Genomic DNA, 27485 nt, shown 5'->3' with positions numbered 1-27485 from the left:
ACACCTTAGCCTCCGCCGTACCCTCATCCTAATCCGTACGCGCACACTGACCCGCGTGTCCGCACGTGCCCCGACCCTAGCACGTGTCCGCACCCTCACCTGTGCCCTCAGCCTTGCCGTTCCCTAACCCTAACCCTAGCCCGGAACGGAAACCCACCGGCAGCCCCACACCTTAGCCTCCGCCGTACCCTCATCCTCATCCGTACGCGGACACTGACCCGCGCGTCCGCACGTGCCCCGACCCTAGCACGTGTCCGCACCCTCACCTGTGCCCTCCGCCTTGCCGTTCCCTAACCCTAACCCTAGCCCGGAACGGAAACCCACCGGCAGCCCCACACCTTAGCCTCCGCCGTACCCTCATCCTAATCCGTACGCGCACACTGACCCGCGCGTCCGCACGTGCCCCGACCCTAGCACGTGTCCGCACCCTCACCTGTGCCCTCAGCCTTGCCGTTCCCTAACCCTAACCCTAGCCCGGAACGGAAACCCACCGGCAGCCCCACACCTTAGCCTCCGCCGTACCTTCATCCTAATCCGTACGCGGACACTGACCCGCGCGTCCGCACGTGCCCCGACCCTAGCACGTGTCCGCACCCTCACCTGTGCCCTCAGCCTTGCCGTTCCCTAACCCTAACCCTAGCCCGGAACGGAAACCCACCGCTAGCCCCACACCTTAGCCTCCGCCGTAACCTCATTCTCATCCGTACGCGCACACTGACCTGCGCGTCCGCACGTGCCCCGACCCTAGCACGTGTCCGCACCCTCACCTGTGCCCTCAGCCTTGCCGTTCCCTAACCCTAACACTAGCCCTAAACGGAAACCCACCGGCAGCCCCACACCTTAGCCTCCGCCGTACCCTCATCCTAATCCGTACGCGCACACTGACCCGCGTGTCCGCACGTACCCCGACCCTAGCACGTGTCCGCACCCTCACCTGTGCCCTCAGCCTTGCCGTTCCCTAACCCTAACCCTAGCCCGGAACGGAAACCCACCGGCAGCCCCACACCTTAGCCTCCGCCGTACCCTCATCCTCATCCGTACGCGGACACTGACCCGTGCGTCCGCACGTGCCCCGACCCTAGCACGTGTCCGCACCCTCACCTGTGCCCTCCGCCTTGCCGTTCCCTAACCCTAACCCTAGCCCGGAACGGAAACCCACCGGCAGCCCCACACCTTAGCCTCCGCCGTACCCTCATCCTAATCCGTACGCGCACACTGACCCGCGCGTCCGCACGTGCCCCGACCCTAGCACGTGTCCGCACCCTCACCTGTGCCCTCAGCCTTGCCGTTCCCTAACCCTAACCCTAGCCCGGAACGGAAACCCACCGGCAGCCCCACACCGTAGCCTCCGCCGTACCCTCATCCTAATCCATACGCGGACACTGACCCGCGCGTCCGCACGTGCCCCGACCCTAGCACGTGTCCGCACCCTCACCTGTGCCCTCAGCCTTGCCGTTCCCTAACCCTAACCCTAGCCCGGAACGGAAACCCACTGGCAGCCCCACACCTTAGCCTCCGCCGTACCCTCATCCTAATCCGTACGCGGACACTGACCCACGCGTCCGCATGTGCCCCGACCCTAGCACGTGTCCCCACCCTCACCTGTGCCCTCAGCCTTGCCGTTCCCTAACCCTAACCCTAGCCCGGAACGGAAACCCACCGGCAGCCCCACACCTTAGCCTCCGCCGTACCCTCATCCTCATCCGTACGCGCACACTGACCCGCGCTTCCGCACGTGCCCCGACCCTAGCACGTGTCCGCACCCTCACCTGTGCCCTCAGCCTTGCCGTTCCCTAACCCTAACCCTAGCCCGGAACGGAAACCCACCGGCAGCCCCACACCTTAGCCTCCGCCGTACCCTCATCCTCATCTGTACGCGGACACTGACCCGCGCGTCCGCACGTGTCCCGACCCTAGCACGTGTCCGCACCCTCACCTGTGCCCTCAGCCTTGCCATTCCCTAACCCTAACCCCAGCCCGGAATGGAAACCCACCGGCAGCCCCACACCTTAGCCTCCGCCGTACCCTCACCCTAATCCGTACGCGGACACTGACCCGCGCGTCCGCACGTGCCCCGACCCTAGCACGTGTCCGCACCCTCACCTGTGCCCTCAGCCTTGCCGTTCCCTAACCCTAACCCTAGCCCGGAACGGAAACCCACCGGCAGCCCCACACCTTAGCCTCCGCCGTACCGTCATCCTCATCCGTAGGCGGACACTGACCCGCGCGTCCGCACGAGCCCCGACCCTAGCACGTGTCCGCAACCTCACCTGTGCCCTCAGCCTTGCCGTTCCCTAACCCTAACCCTAGCCCGGAACGGAAACCCACCAGCAGCCCCACACCTTAGCCTCCGCCGTACCCTCATCCTTATCCGTACGCGGACACTGACCCGCGCGTCCGCACGTGCCCCGACCCTAGCACGTGTCCGCACCCTCACCTGTGCCCTCAGCCTTGCCGTTCCCTAACCCTAACCCTAGCCCGGAACGGAAACCCACCGGCAGCCCCACACCTTAGCCTCCGCCGTACCCTCATCCTAATCCGTACGCGCACACTGACCCGCGCGTCCGCACGTGCCCCGACCCTAGCACGTGTCCGCACCCTCACCTGTGCCCTCAGCCTTGCCGTTCCCTAACCCTAACCCTAGCCCGGAACGGAAACCCACCGGCAGCCCCACACCTTAGCCTCCGCCGTACCCTCATTCTAATCCGTACGTGCACACTGACCCGCACGTCCGCACGTGCCCCGACCGTAGCACGTGTCCGCACCCTCACCTGTGCCCTCAGCCTTGCCGTTCCCTAACCCTAACCCTAGCCCGGAACGGAAACCCACCGGCAGCCCCACACCTTAGCCTCCGCCGTACCCTCATCCTCATCCGTACGCGGACACTGACCCGCGCGTCCGCACGTGCCCCGACCCTAGCACGTGTCCGCACCCTCACCTGTGCCCTCAGGCTTGCCGTTCCCTAACCCTAACCCTAGCCCGGAACGGAAACCCACCGGCAGCCCCACACCTTAGCCTCCGCAGTACCCTCATCCTCATCCGTACGCGGACACTGACCCGCGCGTCCGCACGTGTCCCGACCCTAGCACGTGTCCGCACCCTCACCTGTGCCCTCAGCCTTGCCATTCCCTAACCCTAACCCCAGCCCGGAATGGAAACCCACCGGCAGCCCCACAACTTAGCCTCCGCCGTACCCTCATCCTAATCCGTACGCGGACACTGAACCGCGCGTCCGCACGTGCCCCGACCCTAGCACGTGTCCGCACCCTCACCTGTGCCCTCAGCCTTGCCGTTCCCTAACCCTAACCCTAGCCCGGAACGGAAACCCACCGGCAGCCCCACACCTTAGCCTCCGCCGTACCCTCATCCTCATCCGTAGGCGGACACTGACCCGCGCGTCCGCACGTGCCCCGACCCTACCACGTGTCCGCACCCTCACCTGTGCCCTCAGCCTTGCCGTTCCCTAACCCTAACCCTAGCCCGGAACGGAAACCCACCGGCAGCCCCACACCTTAGCCTCCGCCGTACCCTCATCCTCATCCGTACGCGGACACTGACCCGCGCGTCCGCACGTGCCCCGACCCTAGCACGTGTCCGCACCCTCACCTGTGCCCTCAGCCTTGCCGTTCCCTAACCCTAACCCTAGCCCGGAACGGAAACCCACCGGCAGCCCCACACCTTAGCCTCCGCCGTACCCTCATCCTAATCCGCACGCGGACACTGACCCGCGCGTCCGCACGTGCCCCAACCCTAGCACGTGTCCGCACCCTCACCTGTGCCCTCAGCCTTGCCGTTCCCTAACCGTAACCCTAGCCCGGAACGGAAACCCACCGGCAGCCCCACACCTTAGCCTCCGCCGTACCCTCATCCTCATCCGAACGCGCACACTGACCCGCGCGTCCGCACGTGCCCCGACCCTAGCACGTGTCCGCACCCTCACCTGTGCCCTCAGCCTTGCCGTTCCCTAACCCTAACCCTAGCCCGGAGCGGAAACCCACCGGCAGCCCCACACCTTAGCCTCCACCGTACCCTCATCCTCATCCGTACGCGGACACTGACCCGCGCGTCCGCACGTGCCCCGACCCTAGCACGTGTCCGCACCCTCACCTGTGCCCTCCGCCTTGCCGTTCCCTAACCCTAACCCAAGCCCGGAACGGAAACCCACCGGCAGCCCCACACCTTAGCCTCCGCCGTACCCTCATCCTAATCCGTACGCGCACACTGACCCGCGCGTCCGCACGTGCCCCGACCCTAGCACGTGTCCGCACCCTCACCTGTGCCCTCAGCCTTGCCGTTCCCTAACCCTAACCCTAGCCCGGAACGGAAACCCACCGGCAGCCCCAAACCTTAGCCTCCGCCGTACCCTCATTCTAATCCGTACGTGCACACTGACCCGCGCGTCCGCACGTGCCCCGACCCTAGCACGTGTCCGCACCCTCACCTGTGCCCTCAGCATTGCCGTTCCCTAACCCTAACCCTAGCCCGGAACGGAAACCCACCGGCAGCCCCACACCTTAGCCTCCGCCGTACCCTCATCCTAATCCGTACGCGGACACTGACCCGCGCGTCCTCACGTGCCCCGACTCTAGCACGTGTCCGCACCCTCACCTGTGCCCTCAGCCTTGCCGTTCCCTAACCCTAACCCTAGCCCGGAACGGAAACCCACCGGCAGCCCCAGACCTTAGCCTCCGCCGTACCCTCATCCTCATCCGTACGCGGACACTGACCCGCGCGTCCGCACGTGTCCCAACCCTAGCACGTGTCCGCACCCTCACCTGTGCCCTCAGCCTTGCCATTCCCTAACCCTAACCCCAGCCCGGAATGGAAACCCACCGGCAGCCCCACACCTTAGCCTCCGCCGTACCCTCATCCTAATCCGTACGCGGACACTGACCCGCGCGTCCGCACGTGCCCCGACCCTAGCACGTGTCCACACCCTCACCTGTGCCCTCAGCCTTGCCGTTCCCTAACCCTAACCCTAGCCCGGAACGGAAACCCACCGGCAGCCCCACACCTTAGCCTCCGCCGTACCCTCATCCTCATCCGTAGGAGGACACTGACCCGCGCGTCCGCACGTGCCCCGACCCTAGCACGTGTCCGCAACCTCACCTGTGCCCTCAGCCTTGCCGTTCCCTAACCCTAACCCAAGCCCGGAAAGGAAACCCACCGGCAGCTCCACACCTTAGCCTCCGCCGTATCCTCATCCGTACGCGGACACTGACCCGCGCGTCCGCACGTGCCCCGACCCTAGCACGTGTCCGCACCCTCACCTGTGCCCTCAGCCTTGCCGTTCCCTAACCCTAACCCTAGCCCGGAACGGAAACCCACCGGCAGCCCCACACCTTAGCCTCCGCCGTACCCTCATCCTAATCCGCACGCGGACACTGACCCGCGCGTCCGCACGTGCCCCGACCCTAGCAAGTGTCCGCACCCTCACCTGTGCCCTCAGCCTTGCCGTTCCCTAACCGTAACCCTAGCCCGGAACGGAAACCCACCGGCAGCCCCACACCTTAGCCTCCGCCGTACCCTCATCCTCATCCGAACGCGCACACTGACCCGCGCGTCCGCACGTGCCCCGACCCTAGCACGTGTCCGCACCCTCACCTGTGCCCTCAGCCTTGCCGTTCCCTAACCCTAACCCTAGCCCGGAGCGGAAACCCACCGGCAGCCCCACACCTTAGCCTCCGCCGTACCCTCATCCTCATCCGTACGCGGACACTGACCCGCGCGTCCGCACGTGCCCCGACCCTAGCACGTGTCCGCACCCTCACCTGTGCCCTCCGCCTTGCCGTTCCCTAACCCTAACCCTAGCCCGGAACGGAAACCCACCGGCAGCCCCACACCATAGCCTCCGCCGTACCCTCATCCTAATCCGTACGCGCACACTGACCCGCGCGTCCGCACGTGCCCCGACCCTAGCACATGTCCGCACCCTCACCTGTGCCCTCAGCCTTGCCGTTCCCTAACCCTAACCCTAGCCCGGAACGGAAACCCACCGGCAGCCCCACACCTTAGCCTCCGCCGTACCCTCATTCTAATCCGTACGTGCACACTGACCCGCGCGTCCGCACGTGCCCCGACCCTAGCACGTGTCCGCACCCTCACCTGTGCCCTCAGCATTGCCGTTCCCTAACCCTAACCCTAGCCCGGAACGGAAACCCACCGGCAGCCCCACACCTTAGCCTCCGCCGTACCTTCATCCTAATCCGTACGCGGACACTGACCCGCGCGTCCGCACGTGCCCCGACCCTAGCACGTGTCCGCACCCTCACCTGTGCCCTCAGCCTTGCCGTTCCCTAACCCTAACCCTAGCCCGGAACGGAAACCCACCGGCAGCCCCACACCTTAGCCTCCGCCGTACCCTCATTCTCATCCGTACGCGCACACTGACCCTCGCGTCCGCACGTGCCCCGACCCTAGCACGTGTCCGCACCCTCACCTGTGCCCTCAGTCTTGCCGTTCCCTAACCCTAACCCTAGCCCGGAACGGAAACCCACCGGCAGCCCCACACCTTAGCCTCCGCCGTACCCTCATCCTAATCCGTACGCGCACACTGACCCGCGCATCCGCACGTGCCCCGACCCTAGCACGTGTCCGCACCCTCACCTGTGCCCTCAGACTTGCCGTTCCCTAACCCTAACCCTAGCCCGGAACGGAAACCCACCGGCAGCCCCACACCTTAGCCTCCGCCGTACCCTCATCCTAATCCGTACGCGGACACTGACCCGCGCGTCCGCACGTGTCCCGACCCTAGCACGTGTCTGCACCCTCACCTGTGCCCTCAGCCTTGCCGTTCCCTAACCCTAACCCTAGCCCGGAACGGAAACCCACCGGCAGCCCCACACCTTAACCTCCGCCGTACCCTCATCCTAGTCCGTACGCGGACACTGACCCGCGCGTCCGCAAGTGCCCCGAACCTAGCACGTGTCCGCACCCTCACCTGTGCCCTCAGCCTTGCCGTTCCCTAACCCTAACCCTAGCCCGGAACGGAAACCCACCGGCAGCCCCACACCTTAGCCTCCGCCGTACCCTCATCCTAATCCGTACGCGGACACTGACCCGCGCGTCCGCACGTGCCCCGACCCTAGCACGTGTCCGCAACCTCACCTGTGCACTCAGCCTTGCCGTTCCCTAACCCTAACCCCAGCCCGGAACGGAAACCCACCGGCAGCCCCACACCTTAGCCTCCGCCGTACCCTCATCCTAATCCGTACGCGGACACTGACCCGCGCGTCCGCACGTGCCCCGACCCTAGCACGTGTCCGCACCCTCACCTGTGCCCTCAGCCTTGCCGTTCCCTAACCCTAACCCTAGCCCGGAACGGAAACCCACCGGCAGCCCCACACCTTAGCCTCCGCCGTACCCTCATCCTCATCCGTACGCGAACACTGACCCGCGCGTCCGCACGTGCCCCGACCCTAGCACGTGTCCACAACCTCACCTGTGCCCTCAGCCTTGCCGTTCCCTAACCCTAACCCTAGCCCGGAACGGAAACCCACCGGCAGCCCCACACCTTAGCCTCCGCCGTACCTTCATCCTCATCCGTACGCGGACACTGACCCGCGCGTCCGCACGTGCCCCGACCCTAGCACGTGTCCGCACCCTCACCTGTGCCCTCAGCCTTGCCGTTCCCTAACCCTAACCCTAGCCCGGAACGGAAACCCACCGGCAGCCCCACACCTTAGCCTCCGCCGTACCCTCATCCTAATCCATAAGCGGACACTGACCCGCGCGTCCGCACGTGCCCCGACCCTAGCACGTGTCCGCACCCTCACCTGTGCCCTCAGCCTTGCCGTTCCCTAACCCTAACCCTAGCCCGGAAAGGAAACCCACCGGCAGCCCCACACCTTAGCCTCCGCCGTACCCTCATCCTAATCCGTACGCGGACACTGACCCACGCGTCCGCACGTGCCCCGACCCTAGCACGTGTCCCCACCCTCACCTGTGCCCTCAGCCTTGCCGTTCCCTAACCCTAACCCTAGCCCGGAACGGAAACCCACCGGCAGCCCCACACCGTAGCCTCCGCCGTACCCTCATCCTAATCCGTACGCGGACACTGACCCGCGCGTCCGCACGTGCCCCGACCCTAGCACGTGTCCGCACCCTCACCTGTGCCCTCAGCCTTGCCGTTCCCTAACCCTAACCCTAGCCCGGAACGGAAACCCACCGGCAGCCCCACACCTTACCCTCCGCCGTACCCTCATCCTCATCCATACGCGGACACTGACCCGCGCGTCCGCACGTGCCCCGACCCTAGCACGTGTCCGCACCCTCTCCTGTGCCCTCAGCCTTGCTGTTCCCTAACCCTAACCCTAGCCCAGAACGGAAACCCACCGGCAGCCCCACACCTTAGCCTCCGCCGTACCCTCATTCTAATCCGTACGCGCACACTGACCCGCGCGTCCGCACGTGCCCCGACCCTAGCACGTGTCCGCACCGTCACCTGTGCCCTCAGCCTTGCCGTTCCCTAACCCTAACCCTAGCCCGGAATGGAAACCCACCGGCAGCCCCACACCTTAGCCTCCGCCGTACCCTCATCCTCATCCGTACGCGGACACTGACCCGCGCGTCCGCACGTGCCCCGACCCTAGCACGTGTCCGCACCCTCACCTGTGCCCTCAGCCTTGCCGTTCCCTAACCCTAACCCTAGACCGGAACGGAAACCCACTGGCAGCCCCACACCTTAGCCTCCGCCGTACCCTCATCCTCATCCGAACGCGCACACTGACCCGCGCGTCCGCACGTGCCCCGACCCTAGCACGTGTCCGCACCCTCACCTGTGCCCTCAGCCTTGCCGTTCCCTAACCCTAACCCTAGCCCGGAACGGAAACCCACCGGCAGCCCCACACCTTAGCCTCCGCCGTACCCTCATCCTAATCAGTACGCGGACACTGACCCGCGCGTCCGCACGTGCCCCGACCCTAGCACGTGTCCGCACCCTCACCTGTGCCCTCAGCCTTGCCGTTCCCTAACCCTAACCCTAGCCCGGAACGGAAACCCAACGGCAGCCCCACACCTTAGCCTCCGCCGTACCCTCATCCTAATCCGTACGCGGACACTGACCCGCGCGTCCGCACGTGCCCCGACCCTAGCACGTGTCCGCACCCTCACCTGTGCCCTCAGCCTTGCCGTTCCCTAACCCTAACCCTAGCCCGGAACGGAAACCCACCGGCAGCCCCACACCTTAGCCTCCGCCGTACCCTCATTCTAATCCGTACGCGCACACTGACCCGCGCGTCCGCACGTGCCCCGACCCTAGCACGTGTCCGCACCCTCACCTGTGCCCTCAGCCTTGCCGTTCCCTAACCCTAACCCTAGCCCGGAACGGAAACCCACCGGCAGCCCCACACCTTAGCCTCCGCCGTACATTCATCCTAATCCGTACGCGGACACTGACCCGCGCGTCCGCACGTGCCCCGACCCTAGCACGTGTCCGCACCCTCACCTGTGCCCTCAGCCTTGCCGTTCCCTAACCCTAACCCTAGCCCGGAACGGAAACCCACCGGCAGCCCCACACCTTAGCCTCCGCCGTACCCTCATCCTAATCCGTACGCGCACACTGACCCGCGCGTCCGCACGTGCCCCGACCCTAGCACGTGTCCGCACCCTCACCTGTGCCCTCAGCCTTGCTGTTCCCTAACCCTAACCCTAGCCCGGAATGGAAACCCACCGGCAGCCCCACACCTTAGCCTCCGCCGTACATTCATCCTAATCCGTACGCGGACACTGACCCGCGCGTCCGCATGTGCCCCGACCCTAGCACGTGTCCGCACCCTCACCTGTGCCCTCAGCCTTGCCGTTCCCTAACCCTAACCCTAGCCCGGAACGGAAACCCACCGGCAGCCCCACACCTTAGCCTCCGCCGTACCCTCATCCTAATCCGTACGCGCACACTGACCCGCGCGTCCGCACGTGCCCCGACCCTAGCACGTGTCCGCACCCTCACCTGTGCCCTCAGCCTTGCCGTTCCCTAACCCTAACCCTAGCCCGGAACGGAAACCCACCGGCAGCCCCACACCTTAGCCTCCGCCGTACCCTCATCCTAATCCGTACGCGGACACTGACCCACGCGTCCGCACGTGCCCCGACCCTAGCACGTGTCCCCACCCTCACCTGTGCCCTCAGACTTGCCGTTCCCTAACCCTAACCCTAGCCCGGAACGGAAACCCACCGGCAGCCCCACACCTTAGCCTCCGCCGTACCCTCATCCTAATCCGTACGCGGACACTGAAGCGCACGTCCGCACGTGCCCCGACCCTAGCACGTGTCCGCACCCTCACCTGTGCCCTCAGCCTTGCCGTTCCCTAACCCTAACCCTAGCCCGGAACGGAAACCCACAGGCAGTCCCACACCTTAACCTCCGCCGTACCCTCATCCTCATCCGTACGCGGACACTGACACGCGCGTCCGCACGTGCCCCGACCCAAGCACGTGTCCGCACCCTCTCCTGTGCCCTCAGCCTTGCTGTTCCCTAACCCTAACCCTAGCCCGGAACGGAAACCCACCGGCAGCCCCACACCTTACCCTCCGCCGTACCCTCATCCTCATCCGTACGCGGACACTGACCCGCGCGTCCGCACGTGCCCCGACCCTAGCACGTGTCCGCACCCTCACCTGTGCCCTCAGCCTTGCCGTTCCCTAACCCTAACCCTAGCCTGGAACGGAAACCCACCGGCAGCCCCACACCTTACCCTCCGCCGTACCCTCATCCTCATCCGTACGCGGACACTGACCCGCGCGTCCGCACGTGCCCCGACCCTAGCACGTGTCCGCACCCTCACCTGTGCCCTCAGCCTTGCCGTTCCCTAACCCTAACCCTAGCCCGGAACGGAAACCCACCGGCAGCCCCACACCTTAGCCTCCGCCGTACCCTCATCCTAATCCGTACGCGGACACTGACCCACGCGTCCGCACGTGCCCCGACCCTAGCACGTGTCCCCACCCTCACCTGTGCCCTCAGGCTTGCCGTTCCCTAACCCTAACCCTAGCCCGGAACGGAAACCCACCGGCAGCCCCACACCTTAGCCTCCGCCGTACCCTCATCCTAATCCGTACGCGGACACTGACCCACGCGTCCGCACGTGCCCCGACCCTAGCACGTGTCCCCACCATCACCTGTGCCCTCAGCCTTGCCGTTCCCTAACCCTAACCCTAGCCCGGAACGGAAACCCACCGGCAGCCCCCCACCTTAGCCTCCGCCGTACCCTCATCCTCATCCGAACGCGCACACTGACCCGCGCGTCCGCACGTGCCCCGACCCTAGCACGTGTCCGCACCCTCTCCTGTGCCCTCAGCCTTGCCGTTCCCTAACCCTAACCCTAGCCCGGAACGGAAACCCACCCGCAGCCCCACACCTTAGCCTCCGCCGTACCCTCATCCTAATCCGTACGTGGACACTGACCCGCGCGTCCGCACGTGCCCCGATCCTAGCACGTGTCCGCACCCTCACCTGTGCCCTCAGCCTTGCCGTTCCCTAACCCTAACCCTAGCCCGGAACGGAAACCCACCGGCAGCCCCACACCTTAGCCTCCGCCGTACCTTCATCCTAATCCGTACGCGGACACTGACCCACGCGTCCGCACGTGCCCCGAACCTAGCACGTGTCCGCACCCTCACCTGTGCCCTCAGCCTTGCCGTTCCCTAACCCTAACCCTAGCCCGGAACGGAAACCCACCGGCAGCCCCACACCTTAGCCTCCGCCGTAACCTCATTCTCATCCGTACGCGCACACTGACCCGCGCGTCCGCACGTGCCCCGACCCTAGCACGTGTCCGCACCCTCACCTGTGCCCTCAGCCTTGCCGTTCCCTAACCCTAACCCTAGCCCGGAACGGAAACCCACCGGCAGCCCCACACCTTAGCCTCCGCCGTACCCTCATCCTAATCCGTACGCACACACTGACCCGCGCGTCCGCACGTGCCCCGACCCTAGCACGTGTCCGCACCCTCACCTGTGCCCTCAGCCTTGCCGTTCCCTAACCCTAACCCTAGCCCGGAACGGAAACCCACCGGCAGCCCCACACCTTAGCCTCCGCCGTACCCTCATCCTCATCCGTACGCGGACACTGACCCGCGCGTCCGCACGTGCCCCGAGCCTAGCACGTGTCCGCACCCTCACCTGTGCCCTCAGCCTTGCCGTTCCCTAACCCTAACCCTAGCCCGGAACGGAAACCCACCGGCAGCCCCACACCTTAGCCTCCGCCGTACCCTCATCCTCATCCGAACGCGCACACTGACCCGCGCGTCCGCACGTGCCCCGACCCTAGCACGTGTCCGCACCCTCACCTGTGCCCTCAGCCTTGCCGTTCCCTAACCCTAACCCTAGCCCGGAACGGAAACCCACCGGCAGCCCCACACCTTAGCCTCCGCCGTACCCTCATCCTAATCCGTACGCGGACACTGACCCGCGCGTCCGCACGTGCCCCGACCCTAGCACGTGTCCGCACCCTCACCTGTGCCCTCAGCCTTGCCGTTCCCTAACCCTAACCCTAGCCCGGAACGGAAACCCACCGGCAGCCCCACACCTTAGCCTCCGCCGTACCCTCATCCTAATCCGTACGCGGACACTGACCCGCGCGTCCACACGTGCCCCGACCCTAGCACGTGTCCGCACCCTCACCTGTGCCCTCAGCCTTGCCGTTCCCTAACCCTAACCCTAGCCCGGAACGGAAACCCACCGGCAGCCCCACACCTTAGCCTCCGCCGTACCCTCATTCTAATCCGTACGCGCACACTGTCCCGCGCGTCCGCACGTGCCCCGAACCTAGCACGTGTCCGCACCCTCACCTGTGCCCTCAGCCTTGCCGTTCCCTAACCCTAACCCTAGCCCCGAACGGAAACCCACCGGCAGCCCCACACCTTAGCCTCCGCCGTAACCTCATTCTCATCCGTACGCGCACACTGACCCGCGCGTCCGCACGTGCCCCGATCCTAGCACGTGTCCGCACCCTCACCTGTGCCCTCAGCCTTGCCGTTCCCTAACCCTAACACTAGCCCGGAACGGAAACCCACAGGCAGCCCCACACCTTAGCCTCCGCCGTACCCTCATCCTAATCCGTACGCGCACACTGACCCGCGCGTCCGCACGTGCCCCGACCCTAGCACGTGTCCGCACCCTCACCTGTGCCCTCAGCCTTGCCGTTCCCTAACCCTAACCCTAGCCCGGAACGGAAACCCACCGGCAGCCCCACACCTTAGCCTCCGCCGTACCCTCATCCTCATCCGTACGCGGACAATGACCCGCGCGTCCGCACGTGCCCCGACCCTAGCACGTGTCCGCACCCTCACCTGTGCCCTCAGCCTTGCCGTACCCTAACTCTAACCCTAGCCCCGAACGGAAACCCACCGGCAGCCCCACACCTTAGCCTCCGCCGTACCCTCATCCTAATCCGTACGCGCACACTGACCCGCGCGTCCGCACGTGCCCCGACCCTAGCACGTGTCCGCACCCTCACCTGTGCCCGCAGTCTTACCGTTCCCTAACCCTAACCTTAGCCCGGAACGGAAACCCACCGGCAGCCCCACACCGTAGCCTCCGCCGTACCCTCATCCTAATCCATACGCGGACACTGACCCGCGCGTCCGCACGTGCCCCGACCCTAGCACGTGTCCGCACCCTCACCTGTGCCCTCAGCCTTGCCGTTCCCTAACCCTAACCCTAGCCCGGAACGGAAACCCACCGGCAGCCCCACACCTTAGCCTCCGCCCTACCCTCATCCTCATCCGTACGTGGACACTGACCCGCGCGCCCGCACGTGCCCCGACCCTAGCACGTGTCCGCACCCTCACCTGTGCCCTCAGCCTTGCCGTTCCCTAACCCTAACCCTAGCCCGGAACGGAAACCCCCCGGCAGCCCCACACCTTAGCCTCCGCCGTACCCTCATCCTCATCCGTACGCGGACACTGACCCGCGCGTCCGCCCGTGTCCCGACCCTAGCACGTGTCCGCACCCTCACCTGTGCCCTCAGCCTTGCCATTCCCTAACCCTAACCCTAGCCCGGAACACAAATCCACCGGCAGCCCCACACCTTAGCATCCGCCGTACCCTCATCCTAATCCGTACGCGGACACTGACCCGCGCGTCCGCACGTGCCCCGACCCTAGCACGTGTCCGCACCCTCACCTGTGCCCTCAGACTTGCCGTTCCCTAACCCAACCCTAGCCCGGAATGGAAACCCACCGGCAGCCCCACACCTTAGCCTCCGCCGTACCCTCATCCTAATCCGTATGCAGACACTGACCCGCGCGTCCACACGTGTCCCGACCCTAGCACGTGTCCGCACCCTCACCTGTGCCCTCAGCCTTGCCGTTCCCTAACCCTAACCCCAGCCCGGAACGGAAACCCACCGGCAGCCCCACACCTTAGCCTCCGCCGCACCCTCATCCTAATTCGTACGCGGACACTGACCCTCGCGTCCGCAAGTGCCCCGACCCTAGCACGTGTCCGCACCCTCACCTGTGCCCTCAGCCTTGCCGTTCCCTAACCCTAACCCTAGCCCTGAACGGAAACCCACCGGCAGCCCCACACCTTAGCCTCCGCCGTACCCTCATCCTAATCCGTACGCGGACACTGACCCGCGCGTCCGCACGTGCCCCGACCCTAGCACGTGTCCGCAACCTCACCTGTGCACTCAGCCTTGCCGTTCCCTAACCCTAACCCCAGCCCGGAACGGAAACCCACCGGCAGCCCCACACCTTAGCCTCCGCCGTACCCTCATCCTAATCCGTACGCGGACACTGACCCGCGCGTCCGCACGTGCCCCGACCCTAGCACGTGTCCGCACCCTCACCTGTGCCCTCAGCCTTGCCGTTCCCTAACCCTAACCCTAGCCCGGAACGGAAACCCACCGGCAGCCCCACACCTTAGCCTCCGCCGTACCCTCATCCTCATCCGTACGCGGACACTGACCCGCGCGTCCGCACGTGCCCCGACCCTAGCACGTGTCCGCAACCTCACCTGTGCCCTCAGCCTTGCCGTTCCCTAACCCTAACCCTAGCCCGGAACGGAAACCCACCGGCAGCCCTACACCTTAGCCTCCACCGTACACTCATCCTCATCCGTACGCGGACACTGACCCGCGCGTCCGCACGTGCCCCGACCCTAGCACGTGTCCGCACCCTCACCTGTGCCCTCAGCCTTGCCGTTCCCTAACCCTAACCCTAGCCCGGAACGGAAACCAACCGGCAGCCCCACACCTTAGCCTCCGCCGTACCCTCATCCTAATCCGTATGCGGACACTGACCCGCGCGTCCGCACGTGCCCCGACCCTAGCACGTGTCCGCACCCTCACCTGTGCCCTCAGCCTTGCCGTTCCCTAACCCTAACCCTAGCCCGGAACGGAAACCCACCGGCAGCCCCACACCTTAGCCTCCGCCGTGCCCTCATCCTAATCCGTACGCGGACACTGACCCGCGCGTCCGCACGTGCCCCGACCCTAGCACGTGTCCGCACCCTCACCTGTGCCCTCAGCCTTGCCTTTCCCTAACCCTAAACCTAGACCGGAACGGAAACCCACCGGCAGCCCCACACCTTAGCCTCCGCCGTACCCTCATCCTAATCCGTACGCGGACACTGACCCGAGCGTCCGCACCTGCCCCGACCCTAGCACGTGTCCGCACCCTCACCTGTGCCCTCAGCCTTGCCGTTCCCTAACCCTAAGCCTAGCCCGAAACGGAAACCCACCGGCAGCCCCACACCTTAGCCTCCGCCGTACCCTCATCCTCATCCGTACGCGGACACTGACCCGCGCGTCCGCACGTGCCCCGACCCTAGCACGTGTCCGCACCCTCACCTGTGCCCTCAGCCTTGCCGTTCCCTAACCCTAACCCTAACCCGGAACGGAAACCCACCGGCAGCCCCACACCTTAGCCTCCGCCGTACCCTCATCCTAATCCGTACGCGGACACTGACCCGCGCGTCCGCACGTGCCCCGACCCTAGCACGTGTCCGCACCCTCACCTGTGCCCTCAGCCTTGCCGTTCCCTAACCCTAACCCTAGCCCGGAACGGAAACCCACCGGCAGCCCCACACCTTATCCTCCGCCGTACCCTCTTCCTCATCCGTACGCGGACACTGACCCGCGCGTCCGCACGTGCCCCGACCCTAGCACGTGTCCGCACCCTCACCTGTGCCCTCAGCCTTGCCGTTCCCTAACCCTAACCCTAGCCCGGAACGGAAACCCACCGGCAGCCCCACACCTTAGCCTCCGCCGTACCCTCATCCTCATCCGTACGCGGACACTGACACGCGCGTCCGCACGTTCCCCGACCCTAGCACGTGTCCGCATCCTCACCTGTGCCCTCAGCCTTGCCGTTCCCTAACCCTAACCCTAGCCCGGAACGGAAACCCACCGGCAGCCCGACACCTTAGCCTCCACCGTACCCTCATCCTCATCCGTACGCGGACACTGACCCGTGCATCCGCACGTGCCCTGACCCTAGCACGTGTCCGCACCCTCACCTGTGCCCTCAGCCTTGCCGTTCCCTAACCCTAACCCTAGCCCGGAACGGAAACCCACCGGCAGCCCCACACCTTAGCCTCCGCCGTACCCTCATCCTAATCCGTACGCGGACACTGACCCGCGCGTCCGCACGTGCCCCGACCCTAGCACGTGTCTGCACCCTCACCTGTGCCCTCAGCCTTGCCGTTCCCTAACCCTAACCCTAGCCCGGAACGGAAACCCACCGGCAGCCCCACACCTTAGCCTCCGCCGTGCCCTCATCCTAATCCGTACGCGGACACTGACCCGCGCGTCCGCACGTGCCCCGACCCTAGCACGTGTCCGCACCCTCACCTGTGCCCTCAGCCTTGCCTTTCCCTAACCCTAACCCTAGACCGGAACGGAAACCCACCGGCAGCCCCACACCTTAGCCTCCGCCGTACCCTCATCCTAATCCGTACGCGGACACTGACCCGAGCGTCCGCACGTGCCCCGACCCTAGCACGTGTCCGCACCCTCACCTGTGCCCTCAGCCTTGCCGTTCCCTAACCCTAAGCCTAGCCCGGAACGGAAACCCACCGGCAGTCCCACACCTTAGCCTCCGCGTACCCTCATCCTCATCCGTACGCGGACACTGACCCGCGCGTCCGCACGTGCCCCGACCCTAGCACGTGTCCGCACCCTCACCTGTGCCCTCAGCCGTGCCGTTCCCTAACCCTAACCCTAGCCCGGAACGGAAACCCACCGGCAGCCCCACACCTTAGCCTCCGCCGTACCCTCATCCTAATCCGTACGCGGACACTGACCCGCGCGTCCGCACGTGCCCCGACCCTAGCACGTGTCCGCACCCTCACCTGTGCCCTCAGCCTTGCCGTTCCCTAACCCTAACACTAGCCCGGAACGGAAACCCACCGGCAGCCCCACACCTTAGCCTCCGCCGTACCCTCTTCCTCATCCGTACGTGGACACTGACCCGCGCGTCCACACGTGCCCCGACCCTAGCACGTGTCCGCACCCTCACCTGTGCCCTCAGCCTTGCCGTTCCCTAACCCTAACCCTAGCCCGGAACGGAAACCCACCGGCAGCCCCATACCTTAGCCTCCGCCGTACCCTCATCCTCATCCGTACGCGGACACTGACACGCGCGTCCGCACGTGCCCCGACCCTAGCACGTGTCCGCAACCTCACCTGTGCCCTCAGCCTTGCCGTTCCCTAACCCTAACCCTAGCCCGGAACGGAAACCCACCGGCAGCCCGACACCTTAGCCTCCACCGTACCCTCATCCTCATCCGTACGCGGACACTGACCCGCGCGTCCGCACGTGCCCCGACCCTAGCACGTGTCCGCACCCTCACCTGTGCCCTCAGCCTTGCCGTTCCCTAACCCTAACCCTAGCCCGGAACGGAAACCCACCGGCAGCCCCACACCTTAGCATCCGCCGTACCCTCATTCTAATCCGTACGCGCACACTGACCCGCGCGTCCGCACGTGCCCCGACCCTAGCACGTGTCCGCACCCTCACCTGTGCCCTCAGCCTTGCCGTTCCCTAACCCTAACCCTAGCCCGGAACGGAAACCCACCGGCAGCCCCCCACCTTAGCCTCCGCCGTACCCTCATCCTAATCCGTACGCGGACACTGACCCGCGCGTCCGCACGTGCCCCGACCCTAGCACGTGTCCGCACCCTCACCTGTGCCCTCAGCCTTGCCGTTCCCTAACCCTAACCCTAGCCCGGAACGGAAACCCACCGGCAGCCCCACACCTTAGCCTCCGCCGTACCCTCATCCTCATCCATACGCGGACACTGACCTGCGCGTCCGCACGTGCCCCGACCCTAGCACGTGTCCGCACCCTCACCTGTGCCCTCAGCCTTGCCGTTCCCTAACCCTAACCCTAGCCCGGAACGGAAACCCACGGGCAGCCCCACACCTTAGCCTCCGCCGTACCCTCATCCTCATCCGTACGCGGACACTGACCCGCGCGTCCACACGTGCCCCGACCCTAGCACGTGTCCGCACCCTCACCTGTGCCCTCAGCCTTGCCGTTCCCTAACCCTAACCCTAGCCCGGAACGGAAACCCACCGGCAGCCCCACACCTTAGCCTCCACCCTACCCTCATCCTCATCCGTACGTGGACACTGACCCGCGCGTCCGCACGTGCCCCGACCCTAGCACGTGTCCGCACCCTCACCTGTGCCCTCAGCCTTGCCGTTCCCTAACCCTAACCCTAGCCCGGAACGGAAACCCCCCGGCAGCCCCACACCTTAGCCTCCGCCGTACCCTCATCCTCATCCGTACGCGGACACTGACCCGCGCGTCCGCCCGTCTCCCGAACCTAGCACGTGTCCGCACCCTCACCTGTGCCCTCAGCCTTGCCATTCCCTAACCCTAACCCTAGCCCGGAACACAAATCCACCGGCAGCCCCACACCTTAGCCTCCGCCGTACCCTCATCCTAATCCGTACGCGGACACTGACCCGCGCGTCCGCACGTGCCCCGACCCTAGCACGTGTCCGCACCCTCACCTGTGCCCTCAGACTTGCCGTTCCCTAACCCTAACCCTAGCCCGGAACGGAAACCCACCGGCAGCCCCACACCTTAGCCTCCGCCGTACCCTCATCCTAATCCGTACGCAGACACTGACCCGCGCGTCCACACGTGTCCCGACACTAGCACGTGTCCGCACCCTCACCTGTGCCCTCAGCCTTGCCGTTCCCTAACCCTAACCCTAGCCCGGAACGGAAACCCACCGGCAGCCCCACACCTTAGCCTCCGCCGCACCCTCATCCTAATTCGTACGCGGACACTGACCCTCGCGTCCGCAAGTGCCCCGACCCTAGCACGTGTCCGCACCCTCACCTGTGCCCTCAGCCTTGCCGTTCCCTAACCCTAACCCTAGCCCAGAACGGAAACCCACCGGCAGCCCCACACCTTAGCCTCCGCCGTACCCTCATCCTAATCCGTACGCGGACACTGACCCGCGCGTCCGCACGTGCCCCGACCCTAGCACGTGTCCGCAACGTCACCTGTGCACTCAGCCTTGCCGTTCCCTAACCCTAACCCCAGCCCGGAACGGAAACCCACCGGCAGCCCCACACCTTAGCCTCCGCCGTACCCTCATCCTAATCCGTACGCGGACACTGACCCGCGCGTCCGCACGTGCCCCGACCCTAGCACGTGTCCGCACCCTCACCTGTGCCCTCAGCCTTGCCGTTCCCTAACCCTAACCCTAGCCCGGAACGGAAACCCACCGGCAGCCCCACACCTTAGCCTCCGCCGTACCCTCATCCTCATCCGTACGCGGACACTGACCCGCGCGTCCGCACGTGCCCCGACCCTAGCACGAGTCCGCACCCTCACCTGTGCCCTCAGCCTTGCCGTTCCCTAACCCTAACCCTAGCCCGGAACGGAAACCAACCGGCAGCCCCACACCTTAGCCTCCGCCGTACCCTCATCCTAATCCGTACGGGGACACTGACCCGCGCGTCCGCACGTGCCCCGACCCTAGCACGTGTCCGCACCCTCACCTGTGCCCTCAGCCTTGCTGTTCCCTAACCCTAACCCTAGCCCGGAACGGAAACCCACCGGCAGCCCCACACCTTAGCCTCCGCCGTGCCCTCATCCTAATCCGTACGCGGACACTGACCAGCGCGTCCGCACGTGCCCCGAACCTAGCACGTGTCCGCACCCTCACCTGTGCCCTCAGCCTTGCCTTTCCCTAACCCTAAACCTAGACCGGAACGGAAACCCACCGGCAGCCCCACACCTTAGCCTCCGCCGTACCCTCATCCTAATCCGTACGCGGACACTGACCCGAGCGTCCGCACGTGCCCCGACCCTAGCACGTGTCCTCACCCTCACCTGTGCCCTCAGCCTTGCCGTTCCCTAACCCTAAGCCTAGCCCGAAACGGAAACCCACCGGCAGCCCCACACCTTAGCCTCCGCCGTACCCTCATCCTCATCCGTACGCGGACACTGACCCGCGCGTCCGCACGTGCCCCGACCCTAGCACGTGTCCGCACCCTCACCTGTGCCCTCAGCCTTGCCGTTCCCTAACCCTAACCCTAACCCGGAACGGAAACCCACCGGCAGCCCCACACCTTAGCCTCCGCCGTACCCTCATCCTAATCCGTACGCGGACACTGACCCGCGCGTCCGCACGTGCCCCGACCCTAGCACGTGTCCGCACCCACACCTGTGCCCTCAGCCTTGCCGTTCCCTAACCCTAACCCTAGCCCGGAACGGAAACCCACCGGCAGCCCCACACCTTATCCTTCGCCGTACCCTCTTCCTCATCCGTACGCGGACACAGACCCGCGCGTCCGCACGTGCCCCGACCCTAGCACGTGTCCGCACCCTCACCTGTGCCCTCAGCCTTGCCGTTCCCTAACCCTAACCCTAGCCCGGAACGGAAACCCACCGGCAGCCCCACACCTTAGCCTCCGCCGTACCCTCATCCTCATCCGTACGCGGACACTGACACGCGCGTCCGCACGTTCCCCGACCCTAGCACGTGTCCGCATCCTCACCTGTGCCCTCAGCCTTGCCGTTCCCTAACCCTAACCCTAGCCCGGAACGGAAACCCACCGGCAGCCCGACACCTTAGCCTCCACCGTACCCTCATCCTCATCCGTACGCGGACACTGACCCGTGCATCCGCACGTGCCCCGACCCTAGCACGTGTCCGCACCCTCACCTGTGCCCTCAGCCTTGCCGTTCCCTAACCCTAACCCTAGCCCGGAACGGAAACCCACCGGCAGCCCCACACCTTAGCCTCCGCCGTACCCTCATCCTAATCCGTACGCGGACACTGACCCGCGCGTCCGCACGTGCCCCGACCCTAGCACGTGTCTGCACCCTCACCTGTGCCCTCAGCCTTGCCGTTCCCTAACCCTAACCCTAGCCCGGAACGGAAACCCACCGGCAGCCCCACACCTTAGCCTCCGCCGTGCCCTCATCCTAATCCGTACGCGGACACTGACCCGCGCGTCCGCACGTGCCCCGACCCTAGCACGTGTCCGCACCCTCACCTGTGCCCTCAGCCTTGCCTTTCCCTAACCCTAACCCTAGACCGGAACGGAAACCCACCGGCAGCCCCACACCTTAGCCTCCGCCGTACCCTCATCCTAATCCGTACGCGGACACTGACCCGAGCGTCCGCACGTGCCCCGACCCTAGCACGTGTCCGCACCCTCACCTGTGCCCTCAGCCTTGCCGTTCCCTAACCCTAAGCCTAGCCCGGAACGGAAACCCACCGGCAGCCCCACACCTTAGCCTCCGCGTACCCTCATCCTCATCCGTACGCGGACACTGACCCGCGCGTCCGCACGTGCCCCGACCCTAGCACGTGTCCGCACCCTCACCTGTGCCCTCAGCCTTGCCGTTCCCTAACCCTAACCCTAACCCGGAACGGAAACCCACCGGCAGCCCCACACCTTAGCCTCCGCCGTACCCTCATCCTAATCCGTACGCGGACACTGACCCGCGCGTCCGCACGTGCCCCGACCCTAGCACGTGTCCGCACCCTCACCTGTGCCCTCAGCCTTGCCGTTCCCTAACCCTAACACTAGCCCGGAACGGAAACCCACCGGCAGCCCCACACCTTAGCCTCCGCCGTACCCTCTTCCTCATCCGTACGCGGACACTGACCCGCGCGTCCACACGTGCCCCGACCCTAGCACGTGTCCGCACCCTCACCTGTGCCCTCAGCCTTGCCGTTCCCTAACCCTAACCCTAGCCCGGAACGGAAACCCACCGGCAGCCCCATACCTTAGCCTCCGCCGTACCCTCATCCTCATCCGTACGCGGACACTGACACGCGCGTCCGCACGTGCCCCGACCCTAGCACGTGTCCGCAACCTCACCTGTGCCCTCAGCCTTGCCGTTCCCTAACCCTAACCCTAGCCCGGAACGGAAACCCACCGGCAGCCCGACACCTTAGCCTCCACCGTACCCTCATCCTCATCCGTACGCGGACACTGACCCGCGCGTCCGCACGTGCCCCGACCCTAGCACGTGTCCGCACCCTCACCTGTGCCCTCAGCCTTGCCGTTCCCTAACCCTAACCCTAGCCCGGAACGGAAACCCACCGGCAGCCCCACACCTTAGCATCCGCCGTACCCTCATTCTAATCCGTACGCGCACACTGACCCGCGCGTCCGCACGTGCCCCGACCCTAGCACGTGTCCGCACCCTCACCTGTGCCCTCAGCCTTGCCGTTCCCTAACCCTAACCCTAGCCCGGAACGGAAACCCACCGGCAGCCCCCCACCTTAGCCTCCGCCGTACCCTCATCCTAATCCGTACGCGGACACTGACCCGCGCGTCCGCACGTGCCCCGACCCTAGCACGTGTCCGCACCCTCACCTGTGCCCTCAGCCTTGCCGTTCCCTAACCCTAACCCTAGCCCGGAACGGAAACCCACCGGCAGCCCCACACCTTAGCCTCCGCCGTACCCTCATCCTCATCCATACGCGGACACTGACCTGCGCGTCCGCACGTGCCCCGACCCTAGCACGTGTCCGCACCCTCACCTGTGCCCTCAGCCTTGCCGTTCCCTAACCCTAACCCTAGCCCGGAACGGAAACCCACCGGCAGCCCCACACCTTAGCCTCCGCCGTACCCTCATCCTCATCCGTACGCGGACACTGACCCGCGCGTCCGCACGTGCCCCGACCCTAGCACGTGTCCGCACCCTCACCTGTGCCCTCAGCCTTGCCGTTCCCTAACCCTAACCCTAGCCCGGAACGGAAACCCACCGGCAGCCCCACACCTTAGCCTCCACCCTACCCTCATCCTCATCCGTACGTGGACACTGACCCGCGCGTCCGCACGTGCCCCGACCCTAGCACGTGTCCGCACCCTCACCTGTGCCCTCAGCCTTGCCGTTCCCTAACCCTAACCCTAGCCCGGAACGGAAACCCCCCGGCAGCCCCACACCTTAGCCTCCGCCGTACCCTCATCCTCATCCGTACGCGGACACTGACCCGCGCGTCCGCCCGTGTCCCGAACCTAGCACGTGTCCGCACCCTCACCTGTGCCCTCAGCCTTGCCGTTCCCTAACCCTAACCCTAGCCCGGAACACAAATCCACCGGCAGCCCCACACCTTAGCCTCCGCCGTACCCTCATCCTAATCCGTACGCGGACACTGACCCGCGCGTCCGCACGTGCCCCGACCCTAGCACGTGTCCGCACCCTCACCTGTGCCCTCAGACTTGCCGTTCCCTAACCCTAACCCTAGCCCGGAACGGAAACCCACCGGCAGCCCCACACCTTAGCCTCCGCCGTACCCTCATCCTAATCCGTACGCAGACACTGACCCGCGCGTCCACACGTGTCCCGACCCTAGCACGTGTCCGCACCCTCACCTGTGCCCTCAGCCTTGCCGTTCCCTAACCCTAACCCTAGCCCGTAACGGAAACCCACCGGCAGCCCCACACCTTAGCCTCCGCCGCACCCTCATCCTAATTCGTACGCAGACACTGACCCTCGCGTCCGCAAGTGCCCCGACCCTAGCACGTGTCCGCACCCTCACCTGTGCCCTCAGCCTTGCCGTTCCCTAACCCTAACCCTAGCCCAGAACGGAAACCCACCGGCAGCCCCACACCTTAGCCTCCGCCGTACCCTCATCCTAATCCGTACGCGGACACTGACCCGCGCGTCCGCACGTGCCCCGACCCTAGCACGTGTCCGCACCCTCACCTGTGCCCTCAGCCTTGCTGTTCCCTAACCCTAACCCTAGCCCGGAACGGAAACCCACCGGCAGCCCCACACCTTAGCCTCCGCCGTGCCCTCATCCTAATCCGTACGCGGACACTGACCAGCGCGTCCGCACGTGCCCCGAACCTAGCACGTGTCCGCACCCTCACCTGTGCCCTCAGCCTTGCCTTTCCCTAACCCTAACCCTAGACCGGAACGGAAACCCACCGGCAGCCCCACACCTTAGCCTCCGCCGTACCCTCATCCTAATCCGTACGCGGACACTGACCCGAGCGTCCGCACGTGCCCCGACCCTAGCACGTGTCCGCACCCTCACCTGTGCCCTCAGCCTTGCCGTTCCCTAACCCTAAGCCTAGCCCTGAACGGAAACCCACCGGCAGCCCCACACCTTAGCCTCCGCCGTACCCTCATCCTCATCCGTACGCGGACACTGACCCGCGCGTCCGCACGTTCCCCGACCCTAGCACGTGTCCGCACCCTCACCTGTGCCCTCAGCCTTGCCGTTCCCTAACCCTAACCCTAACCCGGAACGGAAACCCACCGGCAGCCCCACACCTTAGCTTCCGCCGTACCCTCATCCTAATCCGTACGCGGACACTGACCCGCGCGTCCACACGTGCCCCGACCCTAGCACGTGTCCGCACCCTCACCTGTGCCCTCAGCCTTGCGGTTCCCTAACCCTAACACTAGCCCGGAACGGAAACCCACCGGCAGCCCCACACCTTAGCCTCCGCCGTACCCTCATCCTCATCCGTACGCGGACACTGACCCGCGCGTCCGCACGTGCCCCGACCCTAGCACGTGTCCGCACCCTCACCTGTGCCCTCAGCCTTGCCGTTCCCTAACCCTAACCCTAGCCCGGAACGGAAACCCACCGGCAGCCCCACACCTTAGCCTCCGCCGTGACCTCATCCTAATCCGTACGCGGACACTGACCCGCGCGTCCGCACGTGCCCCGACCCTAGCACGTGTCCGCACCCTCACCTGTGCCCTCAGCCTTGCCTTTCCCTAACCCTAACCCTAGACCGGAACGGAAACCCACCGGCAGCCCCACACCTTAGCCTCCGCCGTACCCTCATCCTAATCCGTACGCGGACACTGACCCGAGCGTCCGCACGTGCCCCGACCCTAGCACGTGTCCGCACCCTCACCTGTGCCCTCAGCCTTGCCGTTCCCTAACCCTAAGCCTAGCCCGGAACGGAAACCCACCGGCAGCCCCACACCTTAGCCTCCGCCGTACCCTCATCCTCATCCGTACGCGGACACTGACCCGCGCGTCCGCACGTGCCCCGACCCTAGCACGTGTCCGCACCCTCACCTGTGCCCTCAGCCTTGCCGTTCCCTAACCCTAACCCTAGCCCGGAACGGAAACCCACCGGCAGCCCCACACCTTAGCATCCGCCGTACCCTCATTCTAATCCGTACGCGCACACTGACCCGCGCGTCCGCACGTGCCCCGACCCTAGCACGTGTCCGCACCCTCACCTGTGCCCTCAGCCTTGCCGTTCCCTAACCCTAACCCTAGCCCGGAACGGAAACCCACCGGCAGCCCCCCACCTTAGCCTCCGCCGTACCCTCATCCTAATCCGTACGCGGACACTGACCCGCGCGTCCGCACGTGCCCCGACCCTAGCACGTGTCCGCACCCTCACCTGTGCCCTCAGCCTTGCCGTTCCCTAACCCTAACCCTAGCCCGGAACGGAAACCCACCGGCAGCCCCACACCTTAGCCTCCGCCGTACCCTCATCCTCATCCATACGCGGACACTGACCTGCGCGTCCGCACGTGCCCCGACCCTAGCACGTGTCCGCACCCTCACCTGTGCCCTCAGCCTTGCCGTTCCCTAACCCTAACCCTAGCCCGGAACGGAAACCCACCGGCAGCCCCACACCTTAGCCTCCGCCGTACCCTCATCCTCATCCGTACGCGGACACTGACCCGCGCGTCCGCACGTGCCCCGACCCTAGCACGTGTCCGCACCCTCACCTGTGCCCTCAGCCTTGCCGTTCCCTAACCCTAACCCTAGCCCGGAACGGAAACCCACAGGCAGCCCCACACCTTAGCCTCCACCCTACCCTCATCCTCATCCGTACGTGGACACTGACCCGCGCGTCCGCACGTGCCCCGACCCTAGCACGTGTCCGCACCCTCACCTGTGCCCTCAGCCTTGCCGTTCCCTAACCCTAACCCTAGCCCGGAACGGAAACCACCTGGCAGCCCCACACCTTAGCCTCCGCCGTACCCTCATCCTCATCCGTACGCGGACACTGACCCGCGCGTCCGCCCGTGTCCCGACCCTAGCACGTGTCCGCACCCTCACCTGTGCCCTCAGCCTTGCCATTCCCTAACCCTAACCCTAGACCGGAACGGAAACCCACCGGCAGCCCCACACCTTAGCCTCCGCCGTACCCTCATCCTAATCCGTACGCGGACACTGACCCGAGCGTCCGCACGTGCCCCGACCCTAGCACGTGTCCGCACCCTCACCTGTGCCCTCAGCCTTGCCGTTCCCTAACCCTAAGCCTAGCCTGAAACGGAAACCCACCGGCAGCCCCACACCTTAGCCTCCGCCGTACCCTCATCCTCATCCGTACGCGGACACTGACCCGCGCGTCCGCATGTGCCCCGACCCTAGCACGTGTCCGCACCCTCACCTGTGCCCTCAGCCTTGCCGTTCCCTAACCCTAACCCTAACCCGGAACGGAAACCCACCGGCAGCCCCACACCTTAGCCTCCGCCGTACCCTCATCCTAATCCGTACGCGGACACTGACCCGCGCGTCCGCACGTGCCCCGACCCTAGCACGTGTCCGCACCCACACCTGTGCCCTCAGCCTTGCCGTTCCCTAACCCTAACCCTAGCCCGGAACGGAAACCCACCGGCAGCCCCACACCTTATCCTCCGCCGTACCCTCTTCCTTATCCGTACGCGGACACTGACCCGCGCGTCCGCACGTGCCCCGACCCTAGCACGTGTCCGCACCCTCACCTGTGCCCTCAGCCTTGCCGTTCCCTAACCCTAACCCTAGCCCGGAACGGAAACCCACCGGCAGCCCCACACCTTAGCCTCCGCCGTACCCTCATCCTCATCCGTACGCGGACACTGACACGCGCGTCCGCACGTTCCCCGACCCTAGCACGTGTCCGCATCCTCACCTGTGCCCTCAGCCTTGCCGTTCCCTAACCCTAACCCTAGCCCGGAACGGAAACCCACCGGCAGCCCGACACCTTAGCCTCCACCGTACCCTCATCCTCATCCGTACGCGGACACTGACCCGTGCATCCGCACGTGCCCCGACCCTAGCACGTGTCCGCACCCTCACCTGTGCC

This window comes from Hyperoodon ampullatus (genome assembly GCF_949752795.1).
Source record: "Hyperoodon ampullatus genome assembly, chromosome: 16".
Taxonomy (NCBI): Eukaryota; Metazoa; Chordata; class Mammalia; order Artiodactyla; family Ziphiidae; genus Hyperoodon; species Hyperoodon ampullatus.
Note: the sequence above shows the minus strand (reverse complement) of the source record.